Source organism: Labrus bergylta, chromosome 7, assembly GCF_963930695.1.
Source record: "Labrus bergylta chromosome 7, fLabBer1.1, whole genome shotgun sequence".
Classification (NCBI taxonomy): domain Eukaryota; kingdom Metazoa; phylum Chordata; class Actinopteri; order Labriformes; family Labridae; genus Labrus; species Labrus bergylta.
In genome coordinates, this window is record NC_089201.1 from 19,671,781 (window position 1) to 19,695,496 (window position 23,716).

The 23,716-nt window shown below is 38.4% G+C and overlaps 1 protein-coding gene across 1 annotated transcript in view; it reads left to right on the forward strand.

Moving 5' to 3' along the window:
- The window catches only part of lingo1a (leucine rich repeat and Ig domain containing 1a), a 146,457-nt gene that overhangs the window by 46,738 nt on the left and 76,003 nt on the right, over window positions 1-23,716 (forward strand). The gene's annotated exons all lie outside the window — the stretch shown is intronic.

The window sequence follows — 23,716 nt, forward strand, 5'->3', positions numbered from 1 at the left end:
ACATAAAAAAAAAAACAATATCCTTTTTACTCTGGATAATCCACACAGCTAACTGTCTAAAGCTTAACTGAGAAACATAGTGGTTGTACTCTGAGAGAATGTAGTTTGTAATTGGTCATTGTCGGAGTGACCTTTCAGTGAGGTGTCATCATGGAAAAAGATGGAGTCTTTGAAAATAACAAAATCCTGTATTGTACTATTAGAGTGTCTCTGGAAGCTCAACCTGGCCTCACTCTTGTATTAGAGTTGTATTACTTAATACTAATAGTATTCATATTTTTACATAATTCCAACCATTAATGGGGCCCTACTTAATGACACTACATGGATGCGTTATCTTTCTCTCTGTGAAACTCCTGACCCCACAAAAGAATAAATCACAACAAATGAATACATCACACTGCTTCATTAAAGTGTCTGCTTGTTAAGGATATTAAAGTAGAAATAAACAGCTTATGAGACATTAGCACATGCAGACTATGCGTCATGCTCATAGAAGTGAGTGACTGCAGTGTGGTACTGCTGAAGGCTTGAAGTGTTTCTGCTCTCTGTCTCATGCTGCAAAGCGTGCATGTTGAGTGTTCACAGGTTGCACATCATGTTAAAACAAGCCCCGTGTTAATGTTCAGTTACTCTGGCAATAACAAACACGACTCCCGAGCTAATCATTATGTCAGGCGGTTAGCATATGAAGTAATTACCATCTACAGCTGATTTATGACATAATGCTCTCACAGAAAAGACAAACACACATCCATCTCAGTCACTTGGAGCTTTATTGATCCAGGTGGTTTGACTCAGCTGTGCGTTATTGGACTCTATTGGATTTGAGGCCAATCAATCAAACTTTGGACACCTCTCTCTCTCTCGTCACCTTGAAATCTCTTTGGATGAGATAAAAAAAAAAAAAGGATTCGCTCTTTTTTCACTCAGTCGTGTGTCTCCCTGCAATGCCAGCAGGGTGTCAGTTGTTGGATTTTTACGATAATGTGTCACAGATGGCACACACTGTTCAAGTAAACAGAAACAAGGCTAGACTACAGACAGGAAGTGAGAGAGAAGGGGAATTCAGGTCAGCTCTTTTGACTGAACAAAACAGCAATAAACTGAAAGGCACTTTTAATTTCAGTTCTTACAAAATAACTGTACAACTTTTTTACTTGCAGCACTGGAGTCCAAGAATGTTTTCCTATGGACAATAAATTATATTGTATCGTATCGTGATTTAAATGACAAAAACGTATTATTTTCCTGAGAAAAAGGACATTTTAAACTTAACTAATTTGACATTGTGACACTTTTTTGGGCCATTTTTTGCCTTTATTGGATAGGTCAGCTGAAGAGAGACAGGAACTGTTGGGAGGAGAGAGTGGGGGACGACATCCAACAAACGGCCAAGGTCAGATTCAAACACAATAACTGCGATGAGGTCTATGGCCTCTGTACAAGGGGTGCGCAACATAACCACAAGGCTACCGGCGTCCTTATTGAGACACATTTTAAGACTAACCAAGATCATTGTTTAGTTCCCTTGAGCAAGGCACCAAACCCCAAAAAACTGCTCTGGAGCGCTCGCTGTGGGCAGCCCCTTCACTCTGAGACCTCTCCATTAATGTATGGCCATAGGATCCTGTTTGTGCATGTGTGTGTATTTCGGCCAATGTGTCTGTTCATGTTCATTAAACAGAGTGCAAAACCGCATTTCCCCTCGCAGGATTAATAAAGTACAAATTATTATTATTATAGTTGTTTGCATTTTCTGAGATCTAAAATCTACTTTACAAGGGAATTAATTAAAAAACACAAATTAGATTTCACCGATGACAGGCATTGAGCAACACATTTATTGTTCTAGTTTAAAGAAATGACATAACTTCAGAGCAGATAATATGCAATAAGGGTCATACAATTCATCCTTAATAAGTTGATTGACACAAGGTTCATCTGCAACAAATGAAAAGTGATCTACTCTATGCACCTACCAGTGTTCAGTTGTGCCTTAATGCATTCATTGAACACAACACGCTCATATTTTTAGTGAATGGTGAACTGAACGGCTCAATCTGCAACTCATGGATGAGAACATGAGTGTTGTTAATTCTGGAGACAGTGAATGAACGCTCATGTTTTGAGGTACTGAGGGTTGCTGAGCGCTGTGTGCTGTCCAACTCCTGAAACCATGTAAAAGAACTGAAACTACCTCTGCACAGGTATGACTAATTGTTTGAGTCTAGTACAGACTTTACATCTTAACGCTTCCCCAGTTGTACTTAAGATTCTTCAGATATAACACCCTCAATGATTTATCATTTTTATCATTTTCAAGTGGAAGGGCTAAACTGGTTCCAGCTTTGCAAATGAGAGTCTTTCTTCTTTGCTTTATTTTTTATTTTTTAAAACTTGTTTTGGTGATTTTTTAATATCATTTTGACTAAACAAGAAAGTAATTGTTTGTATTTAGGCTCTGGGATTATTTTTTTAATGGGAGTTTTTTTAATTATATTTTTTCATTTATAAGAGACAAAACATTTAATAACTAAAAAAGAGAATGCTATTAACATAGTGATTGAAAATGACCATTTGTGACAGCTCTAACTTCTATCAAAGATGAATAGAGTCATCCAAAGAAGAAGATGAATTCATCCAAACAAAGGACAATTAGCAGTGATATCAGCAGCTACACTTCTTGCCTATAAAACATGGCTCAGTTGGAAAGAGAGAGAATGAGTTCAACAATAGCAAAAAGAGGTAAAACAGTGTCATTTTGGGGAAGAGCAAGGAGGACATGCAGAACGTATCCCTGGGCGAGTTGATCCCGGGCTCCATCAGTGGTGTAAAACAGAAATACAGACACTCACATCCATAACTTGAGGCCATTCTAACTTTCAAAACTTCCTGATCTGCCTGCTGGCAAACTACAACGTGAGTGACAAGAGGAAGGATGTGCAGAGTTCACACGCAACAAGCTGTGTCTTTCTGTTCAAGCAGACGTGCTCAGGCAAACTCCTCTCTGTTTTAATCATATTCTAATTGGTGAGCTTCTTCAGTGATGGCTATGTTTTACACATTGATTGAAAACCTACATGTGAAAGTGATGAGTGCAGATGTGATAACGTGTGTTTTTCTTCGATAATCACATTTTTTTTTTGTGTACTTCCTCGTCAATTAACAAAAGAAGCAATCAGATAACATTAGCTGTACCATCTGCTGGATAACAACAATGGCTGACCTAACATGAACGTACTTTGCATGCCCAGCTGCATCACAAGACTCATCTGTAACGAACCACTTGAGAAAAACCAGCAATTCTCTTGACACAAAAGTGGTCGGGTAAAATGCGACTGTACCTATCAGTATCTGATGAATAGTTCTTTTCTTGTGTGGGGCTGAATTTCAATTTACTTTGCCTTGGCTTCTCCAGTTGGGCTGCTATACCGTGCACAGCTTTTTTGAAGGACGGAGAGGTGAATACAAAACAGGCTTTCTTGTGATTTTTCGGCAGCCTGGCCCCCTCCAGCCTTTGATGTATGAACCCCTGTGTGAGCCCGCGGCTGCAATGTGTATGTGTTTTTTTTTACCTTGCACCTTCTTTTTTTTTTTTTTTTGTGTAGTGCTTGTTGTAATGTTGTGTATTGTCAAACAGGAACAAAGCAGCAAGTCAATGTCAACTCGTGTCAGACCAACTGCCTTGACATTGCTGTGATGTGAATGTGCTTAATGTGACTGCCAAGCGGCAACCTCCAGGGCTGAAAAATGAAGCCAACACTGAAATGCCACAAACTGCAGTTGCTCCAGTGGCCTCTTGAGGCTGGCTCCAAAAATGAGTCAAACTCCTTTAGGCCCCATTTTAAAGTGTCTTACTTAGCAGATGATTTAAATGTAATAAATACAATATACCAACAATATTTTGATCAATTCTCTATCAACAAAAAACTGTACATGAGGTGAACATTTTAACAACTCAACAATTTATGTCATACTAGGGTTTAAAATAGAGCATTACAAGGGGCATAGATAGATGCTAGTTATGTGCTAGGTGTCTTCTAAGCTACTCGCCACTAAACAAAACATCTTGGTGGTGGTTTTGTTTTTGTGAATTTTCATGCAAATATTGGAAATAAACTCATAGCAAATATAGTCTCACAACTCTGGCCATCTTCCACCACAAATATAATCTCATTCTATACAATTTTTTTGGGTCACAGGTATATGCTTTATAGCTATGATACTGTAGCTTTGCATTTGACAGCCCATCAATTCTTTTCAGCGCCACCTTCTCGTCCAAATACTTCTGGGATCCAAAAACCCATAGACAGTACATGCATTGGCCAATATGCCAAACGCAAGGCAATTTGAGGCATTACAAACATCAAGCATATGACTAACATCCCCATGATTATGTTCATTCAGTCTGTGGTGGCTACCTGCTGCTGGACTTGCCGCCCACTTTCCTGTTAATACGATAAATGTTTAGAAGTCCATGGAAAGCTCAGAGAAATGTAAGACAGAGCCCTGTTAGCTCTAAGATGCGCACAAGGTCTTCTTATGATTCCTCATTGGTCTTGGATTAATAATTGAAGGCTCATTTGAGCTGTGGTGAATTGAGGATAAGGGTGTTTTGGCTTACTGCCTGCTGCTGTGTCAAAGGAGAAGGCTGCTCTCGGTCCTTCCCTGTGAAACTCAAACTCTCCTTAACGCCCAACAGCTGGCCTCTAGGTCAGTCTTTTATTTATTTGCGGCGCCCCCAACAACAAGCCTCTGCAGATGTAACTTTCTCCCAAACGGCGCCTTGGATTAATACTGGAAACTCAAGCCCTGCCCAAAACTTTATTCTCTAATTCTTAGCTCAGTTTGTTAAGCAGCACTTTCGTATTGTTGCCTCTTAGTGTAACTTTTTCTCTTCTCTTTTCTCTGTGCACATGAGCTTGAAACTCAAACATTAGGCCATTGTTTTTTTTTTTAAATAAAATCTCAATCAAAGCTTAATGATTTATTTCTCAAACTACTGAGTTGAATAATTACTTATTTCTGAGGATGCATAAGCTGTATTTCTAAAGACGCATACGCTGTATTCCTGCTATCTAATCAGTAATTCTGGTCACATATCATGGATGCTGAATTCCTGATATAGGCCATTCTCAGGCCTTTCTGTCCTCGTTCGCTTTTGCTGAAGTCTGCTATTCAATTCTCGGGTCTCATTGTACTAAATATCCAGTGCCGTCATAATACCTCTTTATGGCTGCAAACAAAGCAGCCATGTCCGTCTGTCTGGCTTGTTTATGTTCGGAAACAGCCTCAGGAATGGCTGAGAAAGCCTATCTGGGAGTGAAGCCCCCCCACAATAGCCGAGGCTGCCCTTCTTTGATACGTCAATCAAGCTGACAGACAGAGCTTATCTCAGAGGGAGAGAAATGGACCCCCCCCCCCCCACCCCCCCTTCCCTCTGTCAGATGATCCATACCGCAGCATCCGAGAGACTCTTTCAGGAGTTCATCAGTTGCACATTACAGATAAGACTATCAGTAGGGGGGGTGAAATCTCAAGGGGGAGCTACAGTGCTCGGATAGCAAGACCTCAGGTCCGAGATTTGCCGTTCTTTCTTAGATCTTTGTATGATTACTTTTTTTATTTCTACAGAAAGTAAAGTTTTTTTACTACACCTGTAAGTCTACAGTAGTTGTATCAAATAACATAACAAGGACTCTAATTGTCGTTTTGTAATATCATTCACATTCTATGAGACTCTTGAATTGCACTTTTGAGACGGTGACTGATTGACTGTTTGATTCACATTCCCAGGGAAATGATTTGCATGAAAAAATTACAAAAACAGATTTAAATTACAGATCAAAAGCTTCTCAGGACAGATTGAAGAGTTTGTGAAAAGTAACTCAGTACATTTAATAAGGTTTGGATTTGGAGACCTCTGTGTTTTACAATATTGTGTTTTTCTTTAGTGTTTCATGTTGAAAGGTTATTCTAGTAATCAATATTTTATAGGAACATATTCTAGTTGTCTTAACCATAGTTCGTTGACAGCTATAGTTACTTGTTTTGATTTGATTCAATACGATACGATACAGCACGACAATAAAAATTATACAATAGAATAATATACAAGATACAAGATTCAACACAATATGCAAAATGATCCGAGGTATGATAATATGACGTGACACAGCACGATATGATTCATTTACTGTAAGATGTGATATGATATACAATACAATAAGAGGTATAAAACGATTCATTACGATATGAGATACACTTACATACTTTACTTTATTATACAGTGTCATTGTCTCCTTGGTAAATTGTGTCTTGGAGTTAAGTGCAGACACATTTAGTTTGCCTCCACAGCAGCATCAATAAACACAATCACAAATCACTCCTTTTGCATATTTTCTTTGCACAAGTTTATGTAGGGGGAATTATTTTTGTGTTCTTTTTACCCCTCACATCAATCTTAAGCCACAACAGATTTACTTTCTGGCTCTTTGGAAGTGGTCACACCTCACACAGTACCTAACCCCCAATTTACATACTCCATGGGCCGTCGAATAACGCCGACTTTGCCCCGTTTGATCAGTTTCTGGAACTTGAGCGCAGCCATGAGCAGCTGTACACACATCACAGGAGCACTTCAAGATCACGTGATAAATAGAAAAAAACGAAACATGCAAACAATATGATGCTTTGTCTTTTTGAGGTTCTGCTGGCACGCTCCAGAGATGGACCGTGGCGTTCGCTGTGGAAACACAACCATTGACTAGAGTGGCCGCAAATGGTGGAGCATGTGAAAATTTTGGGGTAACTTTATAGAAAGTAGTTAAAACTAGCTCCTCTTCCATCAGCTACAGCTGCTAAACGCAGTATGAAAATGTGTCAGCACCTTTTTATCTTACATTTCATTTCATTCAGACTGTTTGTGCTTCTCAGTCAGTGAGTCAGTCAGTCTGGGGCTGGACGTCTTACAGACTCACAAATTTACATCCACCATTAATCTCCAGACCCTAAAATACCACTCCATTGCACTTTATCTCATTTATGTGTATGAAATGAGCTCGAGTGCTTTTGGCAGCATTTTTTTGTTAGTCATGCACTAAATCTCAAGTTGTTTCACACCCAAATCTCGAGTCATTTCACACCATCTGCTGCTCCACAATTTGCCTCTTTTTTCCCTTTCTTTTCCTTGGACCACTCCTCAATCCATTTGGGAATTAACTGTCTCTGGGTATACATTTTGACTAGTTAGCCTCTGGTGCTGTGTGGTGAATATGGTAATAGGTTGCATCACTAATATAAATCATTTCCTAAGCATCAGAGAGGGAATACTAACAGCACATATGCCTCTGGACCTGATGTCACCATAAAATCATTACTAAAGTGGAAGGGAGGGCGTAATGTGCCATTGCATTATTAGTATTTGCTTACAAAGAAGAAAAAGAGCTCGACGTTGACTTTTTTTTCCTTCAACATTATTTACGGGTAATCAGTCTGGAGAGGGGAGCATGGAAGCTAAGACATAAATGGTGTCGGTGATGGAGTGATAGCAGCTGAGTCAGCAGAAAACAATAAATGCTCCGGACCTTTTTGATGACGATGGTTCAAGGTGAGGACCTGTGTGTACTCTGAGGCTGTATGGAATGTCACAGCAACATCTGGCCATCAGATATATAGAAGAGCGTCCTTTATGGTGACTTTTTTTTTCTGCTGCAGTCAGGTTCATGTATCACAGATAGCAGCAGCTGTTATGCTGCAAATGAATCATGAGACAGCCTGGTGCACACATGCAAAAAGAAAAAAAAAAAACAGGCTCAAGGTGATGCAGGTGGGACTCTCAAATCTGATGCAGCATTTTTTTTAAATAGGAGTTGTGCTGTCAATATGTGAATCAATCTTTATCAATCATTCTGTGAAATCCAAGTGTAGGTAGAGCACATTTTATATACTATATGCAGCTTAAAGTTCTTTACAAGAAGGCAAATAAATGCACATAAAATGTGACAAATGAACTTGTAACCAAAGCGCCATTATTATTTAATTGCAAGTAAAACCAAATGATATTATTAATAAAATAGGATCAAAATGTAGATACAATTTTAACTTGTAAGATACGATGGACAATTTGAAACCAAAATGATCAAACTTAAAAAGTCTAAAATGCAACTAAACGTAACTAAAACCCATCATATAATAATAACAATGTTAAAGCTGAAAGTACACAGGGTCCCCAAAAGTGTAATCAAATTGGTGAAAGGATGAGCTGCTGGTATTAGGACAGCCAAAGTTTACAATATAATCATGATATAACTCAAAGTCAGCTCAAAGCCTAAGGGCCTAAGGGAAGAGCTAAGTTTTTAGCAACTTCATAAAAGTATTTTGCACTAGCTTCCCTGATATCTATAGAGTGTGTCCCATAGTGTTGTGGATAAATGAGAAAGGCTGAATCCATTACTTTTATGAGTGGATATACTAGAAACCTTTCATAAACTAGAAACAGATGATTGTAATCATTGTAACAGTAATCTTGAAGCAAAGAACATTATTAATGGAAGTTATTAATGGAAGTTATTAATGTAGCTTGGTCATTGCCAGTGAAGGGCTACAAGGAGGAAAACACTAAAATCAGTTTTTCAACTAGTCAAGGTTGTAAATGTATTCTCTCTGCAGTGTTGAGTCACCGAACCTTGAGTCCTCGAGACCACAGTACTGAACAAGTCTAAGTTTAGTCACCAAATAAGAATTTGATTCGAGTCTAAATTCAAGCCCAATTACCTGAGTCTGAGGCCTACAGGATGAGTCTGAACTGTTCCAAAATAAGCTTCAGTTCTAAACTTTAGTCCATTAGTTTTTGTTTTTTTAATTATGATGAATGCATATTATTGGAGCTTTAACTTTATCAGGGAGTCTTAACGTTTTACTGTACTGAGGTCCTAGAGGCTTTAATATTGTAACCATATTATCATTCAATTATTATACAATATGTTGAGCTGTGCAAGCTTGCAGGTATACATTATAACAAAGGTTAATTGCTGATAGTTTGGTTATTGTATATTGGCCTTACTGTTTTCAAAAGTGGCCACCACCAGCACCATGAAGATGATTTATTTGATCCCAAGATAGAAAATCCTCCATATATCAAACCACAAGACACTTCGGGGATACAACTACGGTAGACCTGCAGTATCGGCCCAGCCTTATGATGACTCGGTCTTCCTGGCATCCTCATTAATATTCATGAGTGGATTGCAGGCCCACAGGTTGACATCGATATACGTGTGCTCCCTCTGTCAGAGCAGCCATCACATCAAAACAGTCAGAGTGTGAGGATGCATCTAGTGGCTGTGCATAAATGAGTAGATATATCATACATTTTCCTCCCATTTCCAGATTGTTTCCTCAGCCTCACTGTTGCTTTATCTCATGCACAGCGGCTTAAGTCAATCAGGGGATAAAATATACAAGGCCTACTGCACTTTGTTCTACATTTCCTCAGAGGTGTGCCATAAACAGTGTGGGGGGGGGGGGGGGGGGTGGAAGAAAACAGTTGATTAGTGGGTTCAAATCAAAACCCACAATGGAATTATTAAATGTTCTTTCTTATGGTTAATTTTTTGGGGGACTTATTATGTGATTATTATGTGTTACTTAGTGATAGGACACTGGATAGAATTGGAAATCAGGGAGAGAGAGAGTGGGGAATGACATATGGGAAAGGAGCCACAGGTTGGATTCAATCCTGAGCTGCTCGGAGGAATATAGCCTCCATACATGGGGCACGTGCACTAACCACTACACTACTGGTGCCCCTTATTTTCTTTTAAGTTGACTATCATAGAGGGCTAAGAAAACTCAGAACAATCACCAATTTAAGAATCAAGAAACTAGCTTGTTTAGTTGTTTTTGTAACAAAATTACTCAAACTAATCCATCAGTTATTAAGATGTCTTCTTCTTACTGCTGACAACTTGTCATTGCAGCCCAGTTTTAACATTGTTGTTGGTATGACTCTGAAGCTGGGTTTGTGTCTATAAACCGTGCACATCATTAAAAGCAATCCATTGTCACAACAGTTTTGTGCTGTTTTATCTGACCTTCCATTCCCTCATGTAGTAAAATGACTTGCTCTTCAAAGAGCTGCTGGCGCCTTTACGACCGCTGAAAGGATACCGAACTCTCAGAAATGCTCAGGAGGAAAAACAAGTTCTTTAACTTCATCCCAGCAGTAAACTTTTTGAATATTATAATTGAGTCCCTGAAGTTCCAAAACTGCAATTATGTTGGCATTAAGTCCGTATTTCATAGATGAGACAGACAGTCATAAAAAATATTACAAGGAAAGAAACTTCCATCAACAAAAACTGAGACTGTTACCCAGTGGTGTAGTGCAGGATTATATGCAGGTATATATACCCACTTATTTTTCAGTCTCCATAGGGTATACCAACTTCTAAATCCCATCTGATTCACACCAATAATTGATTGGGTTTTTTCCCCCTAGTATGGTGAAGGGACGATCCACCCTATCCTGTCTCTAGTTTTCAAGTACGCACAAACTAAATCTGCAAGAATAGTCTTACATGTCACTGTTTATAACTTGTATATTCTCTGCTGGATGGGACACTTAAAGAAAAACATTGTGGGTAAAAAATTAAGAGTAAACCTACTTCTTTAGGTACAACTACTGCTGCTGTTATCATCTGTTTTGTCTGTTGTGAAATTTTCTTCATAACTAATGAACTGTATTGTACTCTTGATATGAATTCAGAATTGTCTTAATCTTTACATTTGTACAAATTGGAGGAATTCAATTTCATCGTACTCAAGCAGATCTATACCAAGACTGAAGGTTCAGTACATGTTGCAGTTTGAAACACATTGACAGTTTGGGTTAATTGAAAAGAAATGGATGAAGAAAAGCTGAGGTCTTCTCTTTTCTTGTTCTATTCTTAAACAAAAATATTTTAAAAGATGAATAAAGAATGAACTCGGAGCACATGATGGCCTGGTAGCTCTGTTGCGCGCCCCACAAACAGAGGCTATGGTCCTCGTCCAACAGTCTTGGATTTGATCCCCTTTGCTCCATGTCATCCCACACTCTCACCTCCCAACATTTTATGTATCTCTTCAACTATTCTATCCAATAAAGGCCCAAAAACACAACATAAAAATAAAATACAAAAATTAACTATGAATGAATGAATGTGTTCAAGTGGAAGACGCCTACTTCTTACTATAGAGCTCAACAGTGACCACCCACTTTTTCGTTGGCTCTGGTTCCGGAAGTGAATTTCCCCATTCAAATCCTCCCTTGATTTTTCACAAAATCCTTATATCAAGAGATTTGCAGCTGGAACCAAGACAGCCAGCTACCCCCAATACTTGTGACTATAGTACATTTAATTTGGCACCAAAACTGGAGTTTCATCCACTTTCATCTGGAGTCAAGGAACTAGCCATCCCACAATCCATTGGGAATGATATTGAATAAAAATATTGTTTCTTCTTAAAAGTAACTTTTGTCATTGTTAAAGTGTTTATACTGTTAATGCAAGTTTTGTACTATCTTGTTGTTTGTGTTGTGGCAAATATAAACTACATTCACTATGGCATGACCAGGTTATTAGTACATTTGGTGTTAGCTAACTAACTAGCTAGCCTGCTAGTGAATTTTATCTGTTTGGATTAAGGCGCCAAGGAGCAGGAAACATTGTCATTTTAACAGCAAGCTTAACCAATCAGAAACGTCATGGGTAGTGTAGTTCTTTGCCCCAATATTGCGAATAAGTCTTGTTTTTCTTAAAACAAGGTTGATATCATACAAACTTGTGTCTCCTACAGGAGCATATACCATCGTTCTACACTTGGGTAGCTCGTGGTAAGTCTACCTTGGATGGTTATGACGTTATGGCGAGTAATCAAATCCGCTATGGAGAAAATTAATGGGATTTTTACTTCTGGGGCCACACTGTTGAGCCCTATTTATACACTATGCAGATGACATGCAGATGTATAATACAGTATCTCATTAAATTTAAAGTTAATGTTGTTGTTCTTCATTAAAACTCATTACTTATAAATGGAAAGTTGTTATTGCTGAGGGGGATGAGATGCTGTGAGATATTTCCATCCCACATGATTGTGTTTCTTTCCTGTCAGATCAGATTGAAAATAATATCTTGATTTAATTCACTAGAATGGCTCATGACCCGAGAAATGTCTGTGCTAATGTGTTTTGTGACTAAATTAACAAAGCTAAACTTTTCCTTTGGTAGAGAGGCTGCAGATGCTGTATTTGAGCTTCTTTTTTTTCCGCATCAACTCGGACGGAATGATTCATGGAATCACTTAGGCATCATTTTCAGGGATATACAGCTTCTTAACGACATTATAATTACACATTGAAGTTTAATTTGCTTGTGTGAAGCAAATTATTTGATGGATTACTTGTAAATTGGTATAGAGGAGTGCAAATGGTGGATCATGACGGGGCTCAGGTTTCTCATTGTGCTCAGAAATGACCACAGTATATGGTAACAGTAAATGCATGGCTGCAGGGTAAAAACTGGGAATACACTGTGCAAACTCAAAGCAAACAAAACCACAATTAAGGTCAGATTCAAGAATTATTTTTGTAAATTGCCCCCAACAAATGAGTAATTGATTAATTGCTTCTCCGTTAATTAAAGCAGACCTGCGAGGCTCCCTGGACACCTCTTTCATCCGGCCCAGTTAAACCGCTGCCCTCTAATTAGAGATGGAACTAATGTGACGGCCAGTGTTCACAGCATCTCCCACCCCCCGATGACACAGACTAAAAAACCTGACAGTCATCCAAACTTTGCTAGGTTCCACTAATTACCTTGATTGTGTTGTGCTTTTAAATTAAGTCATTAAAATAAATTCAGACTCCTATCTAGAGCGGGGGCAGGAGTCATGAACCGTGAAAGCAAGGGCTCTGGGAGCACATAATTACTATCGCATGTCAAAAAGTTTTTTTTTGTTTCCTCATGGGAGGCGGGCTGTGGTTATTTGGGTTGTGTTTTTTACACTGAACTGGTGCTGTATAAATAACCAATCAACTTGTTTTGTTGTAGAGAATAATTGGGGGAGAAGGTAACAGAATGTGAAGCTAAACGAAAGAATGAAAGAAAGAAAAAGGCCACTTCAGGTCACATTTTTATTTTTAATTTTTTTGATGTACCTTTAAGACAGACACAGCTAGCTGTGAAAGACATGGACAGATAAGTCATTTATTTACAAGGTAACTGGTCACACTTCCTCATGGACACTATGTAATGGACTATAGTGTGGAACTGAAGCAGGTCATCAGCTCTTTTGTTTTTTTAAATATATTTGTGGGCCACATTTGCCTTTATTAGATAGGACAGCTGAACAGAGACAGGAAGTGCTGGGAGGAGAGAGCGGGGGATGACATGCAGCAAAGGGCCGAGGTCTGATTCGATTCCAAGGCCACTGCGATGAGGACTATAGCCTCTGAACATGACATACGCAATATAAGCATTAGGTTACCCCCACCCCCTCCCCAGGATCATTGAGCTTTTAACTGTTTTCTGGTTTATTTTATCTTATCAAGAGTCGCTTAAAAAGTAAAAAAAAAAAAAGAAGATATAGATAATTCTGAATCAATACTGCTTCTGGGCTTCATAACATAATGACCAACAGGTAGAAACAAGTAAAGCAAATAGGATCTTCTGTCACAGTATAAAAAAATACATTTTCATTTCACTTGAAATTGATGAGGGGTTTTCCCAACAAAGTTTACATCTGTTCCAGTATCAGAAGGTAGTTACACATTGGTTTAGCTCCTGAGTTCAGTTACATAACTATTTGTTTTCTGCTTTGACATCACAGGCAAATGGGACTAAACGTGCAAACCCACACAGGTGTGACTGAAACAAAACCTTCAGATTATTTTGGATGAATTTATTTGGGTAATGTTGCTGTCTAAAAGTTGAGCCTTGTTTTTACCATCTTGGACACATTCCTTAATGCAGATCCTGTCTCTCCATTTCAGAATCAGAAAAGATTATTCATGCATTCATAACCTCAGGACTTGATTACTGCATATTATTCTGGTATAAGTAATGGCAACACTTACCGGCTACAGTTAGCTAGAGTAAAGATGCTTAGCTTTTTGACTCGTTCCAGATCAAGTGCACACAACACCAATCCTTGCTGACCTTCACTGGTCAGTTAGTTTTAAAATGGATCTTGCTTGTTTTTAAAGCCTTACATGGCCAGGCATCACCTTTGTGATCTTTAAGTATTTATGCACCTGACCACAGTTTGAGATCCTCTGGCTCTAACATTCTTGCCATCTCTGAATCTCAGCTTGTGACTAAAGGTCATCAGGCCTTCACTGTTCTGGGCCCCTAAACTTTGGAATTCCCTCCCAGGGGTTCTCAGATTACCTAAGTGTGGGTCCTCTTTGAGAACATTCAAAGACACATAAGTAATGCAAATGCATACTCATGCCATGTTTGCAACTGTATATGGTTTATCAACCACCAACCTTCCTGGCTGTCTAACACCAGAATACACTTAAAAAACTCTGTAGAAACACTGTGTTTATTTGCTCCAAAGTTTGAGTGACAGACGAATGCATTTGAGAAATCTGTTTATTCCACAAATTAGAATTTGAAATGAGGCACCTCCGTCTCCTATCTGAGGAGAAATTTGATGAATGAATAAAAGATCTTTGAAAATATCAAAAGAGACCCCCTGTTTGTCTATCTTCCAATTGTTTTCTGCTCTCCATCAGACCTGTCTAATAGCCTATGTGGAATGATTTAGCCCTGGATTAGCTTTCCCCTTAAAAATGCAACTGAACATTTAAAAAAGATCAAAAGATATATTGTTTGAGGGGATCTGATGTCGTGTTAAGCAGATGATAGGGACATTTATTTCTTTAAACAAGTCATTGAAATGTAAAAAAAAGAAAAAAGAAAAAAGGAGACCACTTTGTGAGAAAGGGCAAGCACAGATTTTAAATTACATCAAATGAAAGTAACATTGCACTAGATACTCTGAGCATCTGTGGTTCTGTTTTGTTTTTGTTATTGGAGAGATACTGTTGTTCAAATGGAAATAAATCACATTTATTAGATGTAGCCATGATCAAATATTGAAAGGAAAAGGCTGACTTTTGAGAGTCAGCTCATTTTTAATCTTAGACATTTGTTTTCATTTTATGGTTTTAACTTCTTTGTGGTGAACTTGATGTACCTTTTTACTAGCAGTAAGTTGTGTTTTAGATTCAGACTATGCCACTTTGTAAAGATGAAAATAACATACTGTATTCATTCTGATAGAAAGAAAAGGAAACTACTACAAAATCTATACCCTTTATCAGCAGTAACATTAGCAAACCCGATCTAATGGTCTTGTATGACCAGTATTTATAACGGGTGATTAGTACAGTATGTTATTGCTAATTGGTCAAATGTGTGGGATATTTCTCCTACACATATGGTGTAGTATGGAGTTGGGAGAAAGAAATGATGGGAATCCAGGGAGGTAGGGAGGGAAACTGTAAGGGGCTAATGAGGAGCACACACTGTTATTAGTTTACTGTCACTTTGACCACCTACATACATCTTAGGTTTTATTTTAAAAGTAATTGACCGTAAAATCTAAAATGTAAGTTGCACCGCTAACATGTGAGTTGTGATTCTTTAACCTCATTGTATGTAACCCTTGCCCGGGATGAAAACGAACTCCGAGTTGACCATAGTGAATAAAAACCGGCAAAACTGACCTGAGAAATGGAATGAGTTTAACGACATGTATCCAAGTTTAATTTACATGACATTTTCATCACAGCGGGACATACAGGAACAGTAAAGCAGCTTTCAGGGGCAGTTCCTACTTCCTTATGCAGCGGCCTTTGGCTTAGCATCCTATGTTTACATGACAACGATAAACATGTTATATCCATCGTGGAGGCTAATGTCATCCCCTACTGTATGAAAGCACTAGACTGTTACAACTGAAACATGTAGGACTTCTCTGGCTTTTATAACTGTAAGCAATATAAGATGTAATGTAAGTAAGGTAGTGTGGTAAAAATACCACATTTTTTTTATTTTGATGTTTTTGTATATACATTCTACATATTACACCTTTAAGACTGAGCAGTTAGATGATTCAAACTACCTGCTTGGTTTAGTCTGAGAGTTTGCATCCATGTTACACGAATTGTTCAGAGAATGATCTGCTAGGTCTTCTCTGAACCGCAGTCATCTTCCAGTTGTGCTTATTTTAAGTAATTTTGTTCCTTCAGTTTCATGAAGGTGAGTCTTCTGGTGAAGTCTGTGATCAGCTGACAGCCCTAAACATCCCACTGTTTGGTTTTCTTATCTGCATCATTGCTGCTGTATTGCTGTCTCCAAAAGGAGGACCAGGTCTAATAGGAGGCCCACATTGTTCCCCTTCAAAGCCAAAAGTCAGCCTCAATCATGATTTCATTTGAAATACTAATGTGAAGGAATGGCGTGTCAAAACATGAAGCTGTCTGCCCTAGTACTCTTACTGTGCCTCACAAATACATTATACTGCTGAATATGTCACAACTAATGACAGTGAAGTCATTATTTTACCAATCTTGACAGATCATCTACTTAAGTTAATCGAAAATTAACAATTAAATATATTTTTTCAATGTACAATATAGTCAACGGCTGCTGGAAGTATCCTTAAAAATCATTTTCACCAACGCTGACATGCACTTCTTAGTAATGACACTGAAAATGTTCACTAGGCTGTAAGGCAAGGCAAGGCAAGGCAAGTTCATTTATATAGCACATTTCAACAACAAGGCAATTCAAAGTGCTTTAGCTGTAACAGAGCGGGCTGAGAGAAAAATAGGCCAAAATACTGAATGTCAAATCTGAAGGTATTGCTTTAATGATCTGAGCGGAGAGTTACTCCACATGACCCTGTAGCCTTCAGCTTTTTCCCTCCTTATGTTGGTGTTTAAAAAATGACGGAAGTAAAAACTGGAATTTTTTTTTTTTCTTGAATCAAATCAAATGGCAGATATTTTCCTTGAGTTAAGTGGAATTCTTTTTTTTTTTCCAGACCAAAACGTGTTCTGCTTTCTGAGAACTGCAGTGGGGACTTCATAATACATGCTTTCATTTAACACAGCCATGACCTCCAGGAGACAATGATTGCTTAGGATTTTACTTTTTACTTTTTTTGGGGGAGAAATTAAGCGTTTAATATTCATAGGATGTACACTGAAAAAGTACTCTCTTTTTCTCGTTGTCAATTGCTATGACTGCAATGTGAGTATAGGCCTTTAAAGCATGGCTTTAAATACAGACAAATGTGAAGCTACAGCTAAGAGCACTTAGCCTATAGCTTAAATACCAATTACAGGGTGGAAACGGCCTGCTTGGCTCCGTCAAAGGGAATAGAATAAGTTCCAGATACAGGTTTTCTGCTTCAAGGCTTTAGTGCTATATGCTGTAGCCTAAGATAAGTTAAGCTAGCTCTGGCAACTCTAGCTTCATACTTCTTAAGACACACATAAAAGGTAGTGTTGTAGTCAAGACCACACTAACCAAGAACAAGACATACCCAATACCAGAGTGCACCTAGTGATTAAACCAAGTCAAGACCAAGACCAAGGCAGGACGAGATAGAGACAAGATCAAGATCAAGACCATAAATATCGATGAAAATCATCATCTTGTGTGCAGCAGGCAGGTCCCTCACTTAGATTATAACACAGGAAGGTAGCGGCAATAACCAGGGAAAAAATCTAATGAACAGTCTGAGTCCGGGACAAGATGAAGACCTTCAAAAAGTGGTCTCAAGACCAAGCACTACAACACTAATACAAGGTATCAGATTCATCAACGGCGTTTCAGTAATAAAGCAAACAAGCAACAACTTTATAAACCACTTATTAATAAAGTAGAAAGAACTAAAAATATTTTGGTGTTACTTACGCTAGTTTTGACTGTTCCTAGCAGTGACTCTAAAGACCAAAACATCTGAGATTGTGTTCTCAATTAAAGCTGACAGTTGATCCTTTAGGGCATTGGCCTTTCAGGAGAAATATGTACAGTTGCACCCAATGACAACAAGGTAAAAAATACCATAAAGAGTAGGCCACATTGAACAGTAGATGTAGTCAAAGGTTTTGCCAGCAACTGTTTATTTTCCACTTGTGTGTGTGTGTGTGTATGTTTTCTTTTCATTGATTTAGTGATGGTTTATTCACACATCCCCCCTCAAATACATCAACCCAAACGCTTCCTGCCTTGGAGCTTGAAAGTGAAAGTTTTCGCCTTGAGTTCAGCAAACAGTCCCAGTAGTGTGGTCCAGGTTAAGTGTCGGCCTCAGTCACACCTTCAAGGCATTGTTTAAACTCTTAATTGTTTAGAGAGAGGGAAGTCTTTTTTATACATTCCTCTGCTAAGGCTTCCCCAGCTGGCAACCATCTTCTAAAATTAACTGGTTTGTTAATCAGGCTAGAGTTCAAATATATATAGAAAATGCCTTTCAAAGTCTTTTTTTTTTTTGTCAAATCTAATCCCATGTTTGAAGATTTTTTAGTTGAGGATTACAGAGGCCAGATTAGGGGAAAGTGTTGATGTATTACAAAATGCACTAACACAGACTTTATCCAAAAATGAAGATAAGAAAAACTGCAAGGATTACTACTGAAATCATGAACAACGCAACGACAGTGTTTTTCAACTAATGCACCAAATTCTGGCAAGCTTAAATAGCTGTCATCTTAGACTCTTTTTTTGTTTGCTTGTTATTTATTTATTTTGCTGAAGGGATAAGTCTGTAATTTTGTAATATGGTATAAGCTACCCATCCCATAAAACAAAATATTCTGCTTAACCCCATAGAAGGACTGTGTGTCAAGCCAACAATGAGTTTGGTTAATGTTGTTGATAGGGGAGCAGGGCAGTGTCCAGGATTTTTAAACTAGCATAGCCCAACGAGAGTACCTTATAATTCAGGAGTGACAGGAAGTAGCATGAGCACACTCTCACGCACAAATATACCATTTATTGGAATTTCCATCTCAACCATTCAGGTTGACTTGAACTACTAACATCACAGTATTATAAGAAGTTCAAGAAGTATCAAGACAAAGTGGCCGTCAAATCTCCAATGCTCAATCCTTTAATGGGTTACAAATATGTATCTCAAAAAAGTAACAGTAAAAGGCCCACACTTTAGAATATTTTTAAATTGTTGGTCTTATCTTTAGTGCATCCTCTGACCAGGCAGATATCAAATTTAAGGTGGGGGCCAACTGCTCTTATACTTTCGTACTGTTGTGTTCCAGGTTGTAAATCATCTAAATGTAATGTTTCTGATTACTGTAATGGATTAGTCTTCAAAATTTTAAGACAAATCGTCCAATATTCGAGACAACCGCTACCTTTAGCATTCAGCCTCAATAATGTTACAGTTGTAGGCTACATAAGCTAAATTTAGGTTACCATATGGTCACTTCACAAAAAGTAAAAAAGGCTTCAATTTCTAGCTTGCTTCTAGCAAGAAGTCAAAACAACACTATATAAGTCTAAGTCTATGTATTATTATTAAGATATAGCAAGTTAACTGTTAGCTAATGTAATTTAGGATTAATGCTAGCTTTAACTGTTATGCTAGTATGTTAGCTTAGGGCTTATGAGCTTGATCTCCCTCTGAATTGTCAATATTCAAACAACAACCAAACTTGAACACAACATCCCGACATTACAACATTATCTCCCTGAGCATGAAGTCAGAGGCAAATGGATGGTGTGAAAATATGGTGCAGAGAGTTAGGATCTGGTTTGGCCACTGTTTGTGCACACCACTGTAAGGTAAACTCCCCAGGATCCCGATTTGCCACTGAGGCCATGGTATGTTCTGCTGGGTGCCCTGGGGATCGTGCCACACGGGTGATGCGTTTGCCTGTCAGGTGGCTTGTGGTGAGAGTTAATCCTATTGAAAATAGAAATGTTTTCTGCCTTGGGATATTAAAGGGAGGGGGTGCAAGAGGGATGCGACCCAAGGAGTCAGTCATCCATGTGCACAAGCAGAGATAGCCTAATCTTGTCACAGACGCAGGGGGAAAAGAGTGAAAGTCCCAGGGTATCAGTACCAAAGACTTCTGCTCATGGAGATGATTTGTAAAATCGTGCTAGCACATGATATGTCATGTTCTTCCCCAGAAGCTCTACTGCAGTTGATCTAAATGTATTGTTCCATACAGTTACCATTGGAAATACTTTTCAGGTTTGTCAGCAGTTATGTTGAGATATTTACACACGATCCTCTTCTTGTTTCCCATTCCATTTGGTTTCCCATTTTCTTTTTTCTTTCGTCCCAAAATGTAATACTGTACAGATGGGGTTTATCATGGATTCATCTTTTCTCTCCCCATTACTATGTGTTTTTATAGGGTTTACTTCCTATTTAGCCTTAAACTGTGTCTTTGTATTTTTTATCTGCAATCATCCCAAGGTTGTCGAAGGAGATATCTCCCATTTTGGGGTTATCGTCTGAATCATGTTTCCTTCTCTGGCTCTTTCTTTATATTATGTCAGTTCAGCATCTTTGCTGCCTTCCCCTCAAAAGCTATACTTCAGAGTGACATATAGTATCATACTACTCTGTATGCTATGTATGATGGTAGGGACGCAGCGGTTAGACTGATACTCTCTGAAGTGGCAGGACTAATCTTTTCATGCCCGAGCTGACTGCTTTCAAGTGGGGAAACAATTCCCTCATCAGGCTCTGCTTCATTTTTTAAAAACACCCGGCAGCAGTTTTCATTGGGAGCTGACTTTCAGATTGCACACAAGCAGCTACTTGTGCCTTGTCAGAACTAAGCCAAGAATAATATGTTTTCTATTCCAGCCTGTAGTGCCTTTAATGCTTAGATTACACTGTGAAGGAAATCAGAATAACACACAAAAAATAATTTAATTACCTAGTTTGCAATCAAACATAGTCCCATAGATAAGAGTTGATTTTCCCTGACCCTGAGATTTGACTATACAAGTCGTCTGCCATTGTTGATTGGGCCCACTTCTCTTCAAAACTAGGGATGCAGGTTATAAATATCAAAGAACCTCTTATGCACAATGCTGTATTTTTAAAATCCTTATATTTACTGCTTTTTAAAAGTTAACTGACGTACATTAAGCAGATGGGTATGCATAGCATAAGCAAATACTTTTCTCACCAGCATTTAATGATGTTTTCGCCCCGGTGTTCTATCTAATAGTGCTACCCATCGAGATGTGATCCCAAGGTGTTTAATACAGAGGAGTTACCAGGCAGCATTGTGCAGTACAGGGAGCATCATTTTATAGGGGCTATTCGTCTAACGTGGAATACTTCCTCTGAAATCTTTAATAAAGTTTTTTTTTTACTGAGTATCGAAACATGCTTCCAGTTTCCTTACAGTCCAAATGCAGGGAGTAGTTGTGTTTTAAAGTGATTCAGTACATGGAGCATTATTTGATATAGAGGATAAATGTCCATAGAGATATACTTTCCCAGAATTCTTACATAATCGAGCAACAAGATGCTCCCCATACTCCAACAATGCATTTGAAGTGAGTAGGGGGTCAGTATAAAGTTGTTTTTTTCTGGTAGCATTTTTGATTGGGGATACAGATAGCCTCTGCTATTGTTTCATACTATGGTAGCATTTTTCGACAAGGCAGCGAGGAGGGTGTAACAGACGACCAGCAAAACATGGCAATAACTGCTGCAGTAACAATCCCTGCATTATGAGCATTAGGAAAGCTAAAGCAGCAAACTACATTAGTGTGTGTGACACTTTTCATCATTAGTCAAGATTACGGCAATACAAGTGACTATTGTAAATAGTCACAACATATTATTATTATATTTACATATAGGGGCAGCAGTAGCTCAGTCTGTTGGGACTTTCTGTTGGAAAGCTGCCAGTTCACTTCCAGAGCACTGTCTAGGTGCCCGTGATCAAGGTATCATACCTCCACCAGCCCAGGAGCGCTCGCTGTGGGCAGCCCCTTCACTCTGATTAGTGTTCCATTGCTCCATTGGTGGTTCATTTATGCTAAATGTGTTTGAAGCATGTTCAACAACAGAGTGTAAAAAATGAATTTCCCCTCGCGGGATTTTTACAGTATATCTCCTTCCTCTTCTATATGTATTTGATTCCCATGTAGTTAAGTTTCACTGATACAAGTTTCACCTCAGAGCACATCTTCATTTCTTAGATATTAAAACATTTGCTACCAGAAGTGTTAAATATTACACAGTTTGTTCTCCTGCGAGTAAGTTAAGTATTAACTTCAGATAATGACTTGTGCAAAATAAGTCATTAATATAATATATAACCTGTATATCTGTAACTACTTCTAAACCATGTCCCAAACAATATGACACCACATTTTTAATGCAGATGCTTGTAACGAATCAGAAACCAAATATTAAACATTGAAATTAATTGTTTTGCCGGTAATGAGGCAGCTGAGATGGTGAACATCTTGCAGAGGAAGAACAAGGTGTCTCTCTCACTGCCAACAACTCTGAAGACAAATTACTCCAGCACAGATGCTCCAGCACTTTCAAGGTCTTACTTTTCCCTGCCAGGAAATCAAAGGGAAGTTCATCCCTTTCGATTTTAATGCATCGGCCATGTTCTGTGTGTTTGTATCAAATGTGGAAGATCAAATGTTTGCCAAGCCATTTGGTGGTCTTTGCCTTCTGCACTGTTTGCTGATAAATGTGGTTATTTTTAATGATATGACAGGGAAATAGTAGTTGTGAAGTCATAATAAATATTCACAGTTTTAGTTTTCCCCCTGGTGTTGAATGCAAATTCAATTATTGGAATGTGAATACTAATGGTTTTTAGCAGAAGCTCTTTTGTTACTTATTTTCTGTAATGAGGGTTACAATCATTTGTGGCATTTACAAACTCTAACCACTCAAGATTTGTTTGGCATTTCCAACATCTGATCATCTCTCACCCACAGAGAGGGAACTGAAGCATGTGTGTATCTATAGAAAGGAAGAAGAGATGTGAGACTGAAGTTAAAATAGTGTGAGGCTTTTTTGCAAAGAGCTTTTTGGTAGGATTTTGCTGAATGCAAAGTCATACTGTTATCGTAAATTTTAAACCAAACCTGTAGAAGTAAATGTGTTTTTTTTTTATTATTCTTAATTGATTCACATTTTAACAGTGACGTGGATTGAGGCCGCCTGATATCCGATACGTAAGTTACGTCAATATCGGACCTGAGACCTATACCTTAACCAAGATCGGATCGACCCCATCTCTTATATTTTCATACAGTCTTAGTTGCATTAACGTGAATCCAATTTGATTAATGATGTGCTACACAATACAAGCAATACCAGTTCACAAGAGTGACCTACCGGAAGAAAAATAAATCTAAGCAGAAGGCAGGGATTCGATGCTAAGTTCCTGCAGCAGCATGAGCAAGACCCCATGTTGCTCCCGCTCTGCTTCATCGAGGCGTACTAATGTATATGAATGTGATTAGTTAATACTGATGGTCACTTTACATAGAAACCTCTGCCATCATGGTGATAATGGGTAGGCGTGGCCTGCGGTGTAAAAGCGCTTTGAGAAGTCAGAAGACAAGAAAAGTGCTATACAAGCTCAGGTCCATTTAACATTTAATTGTTTCTATTATAGGTC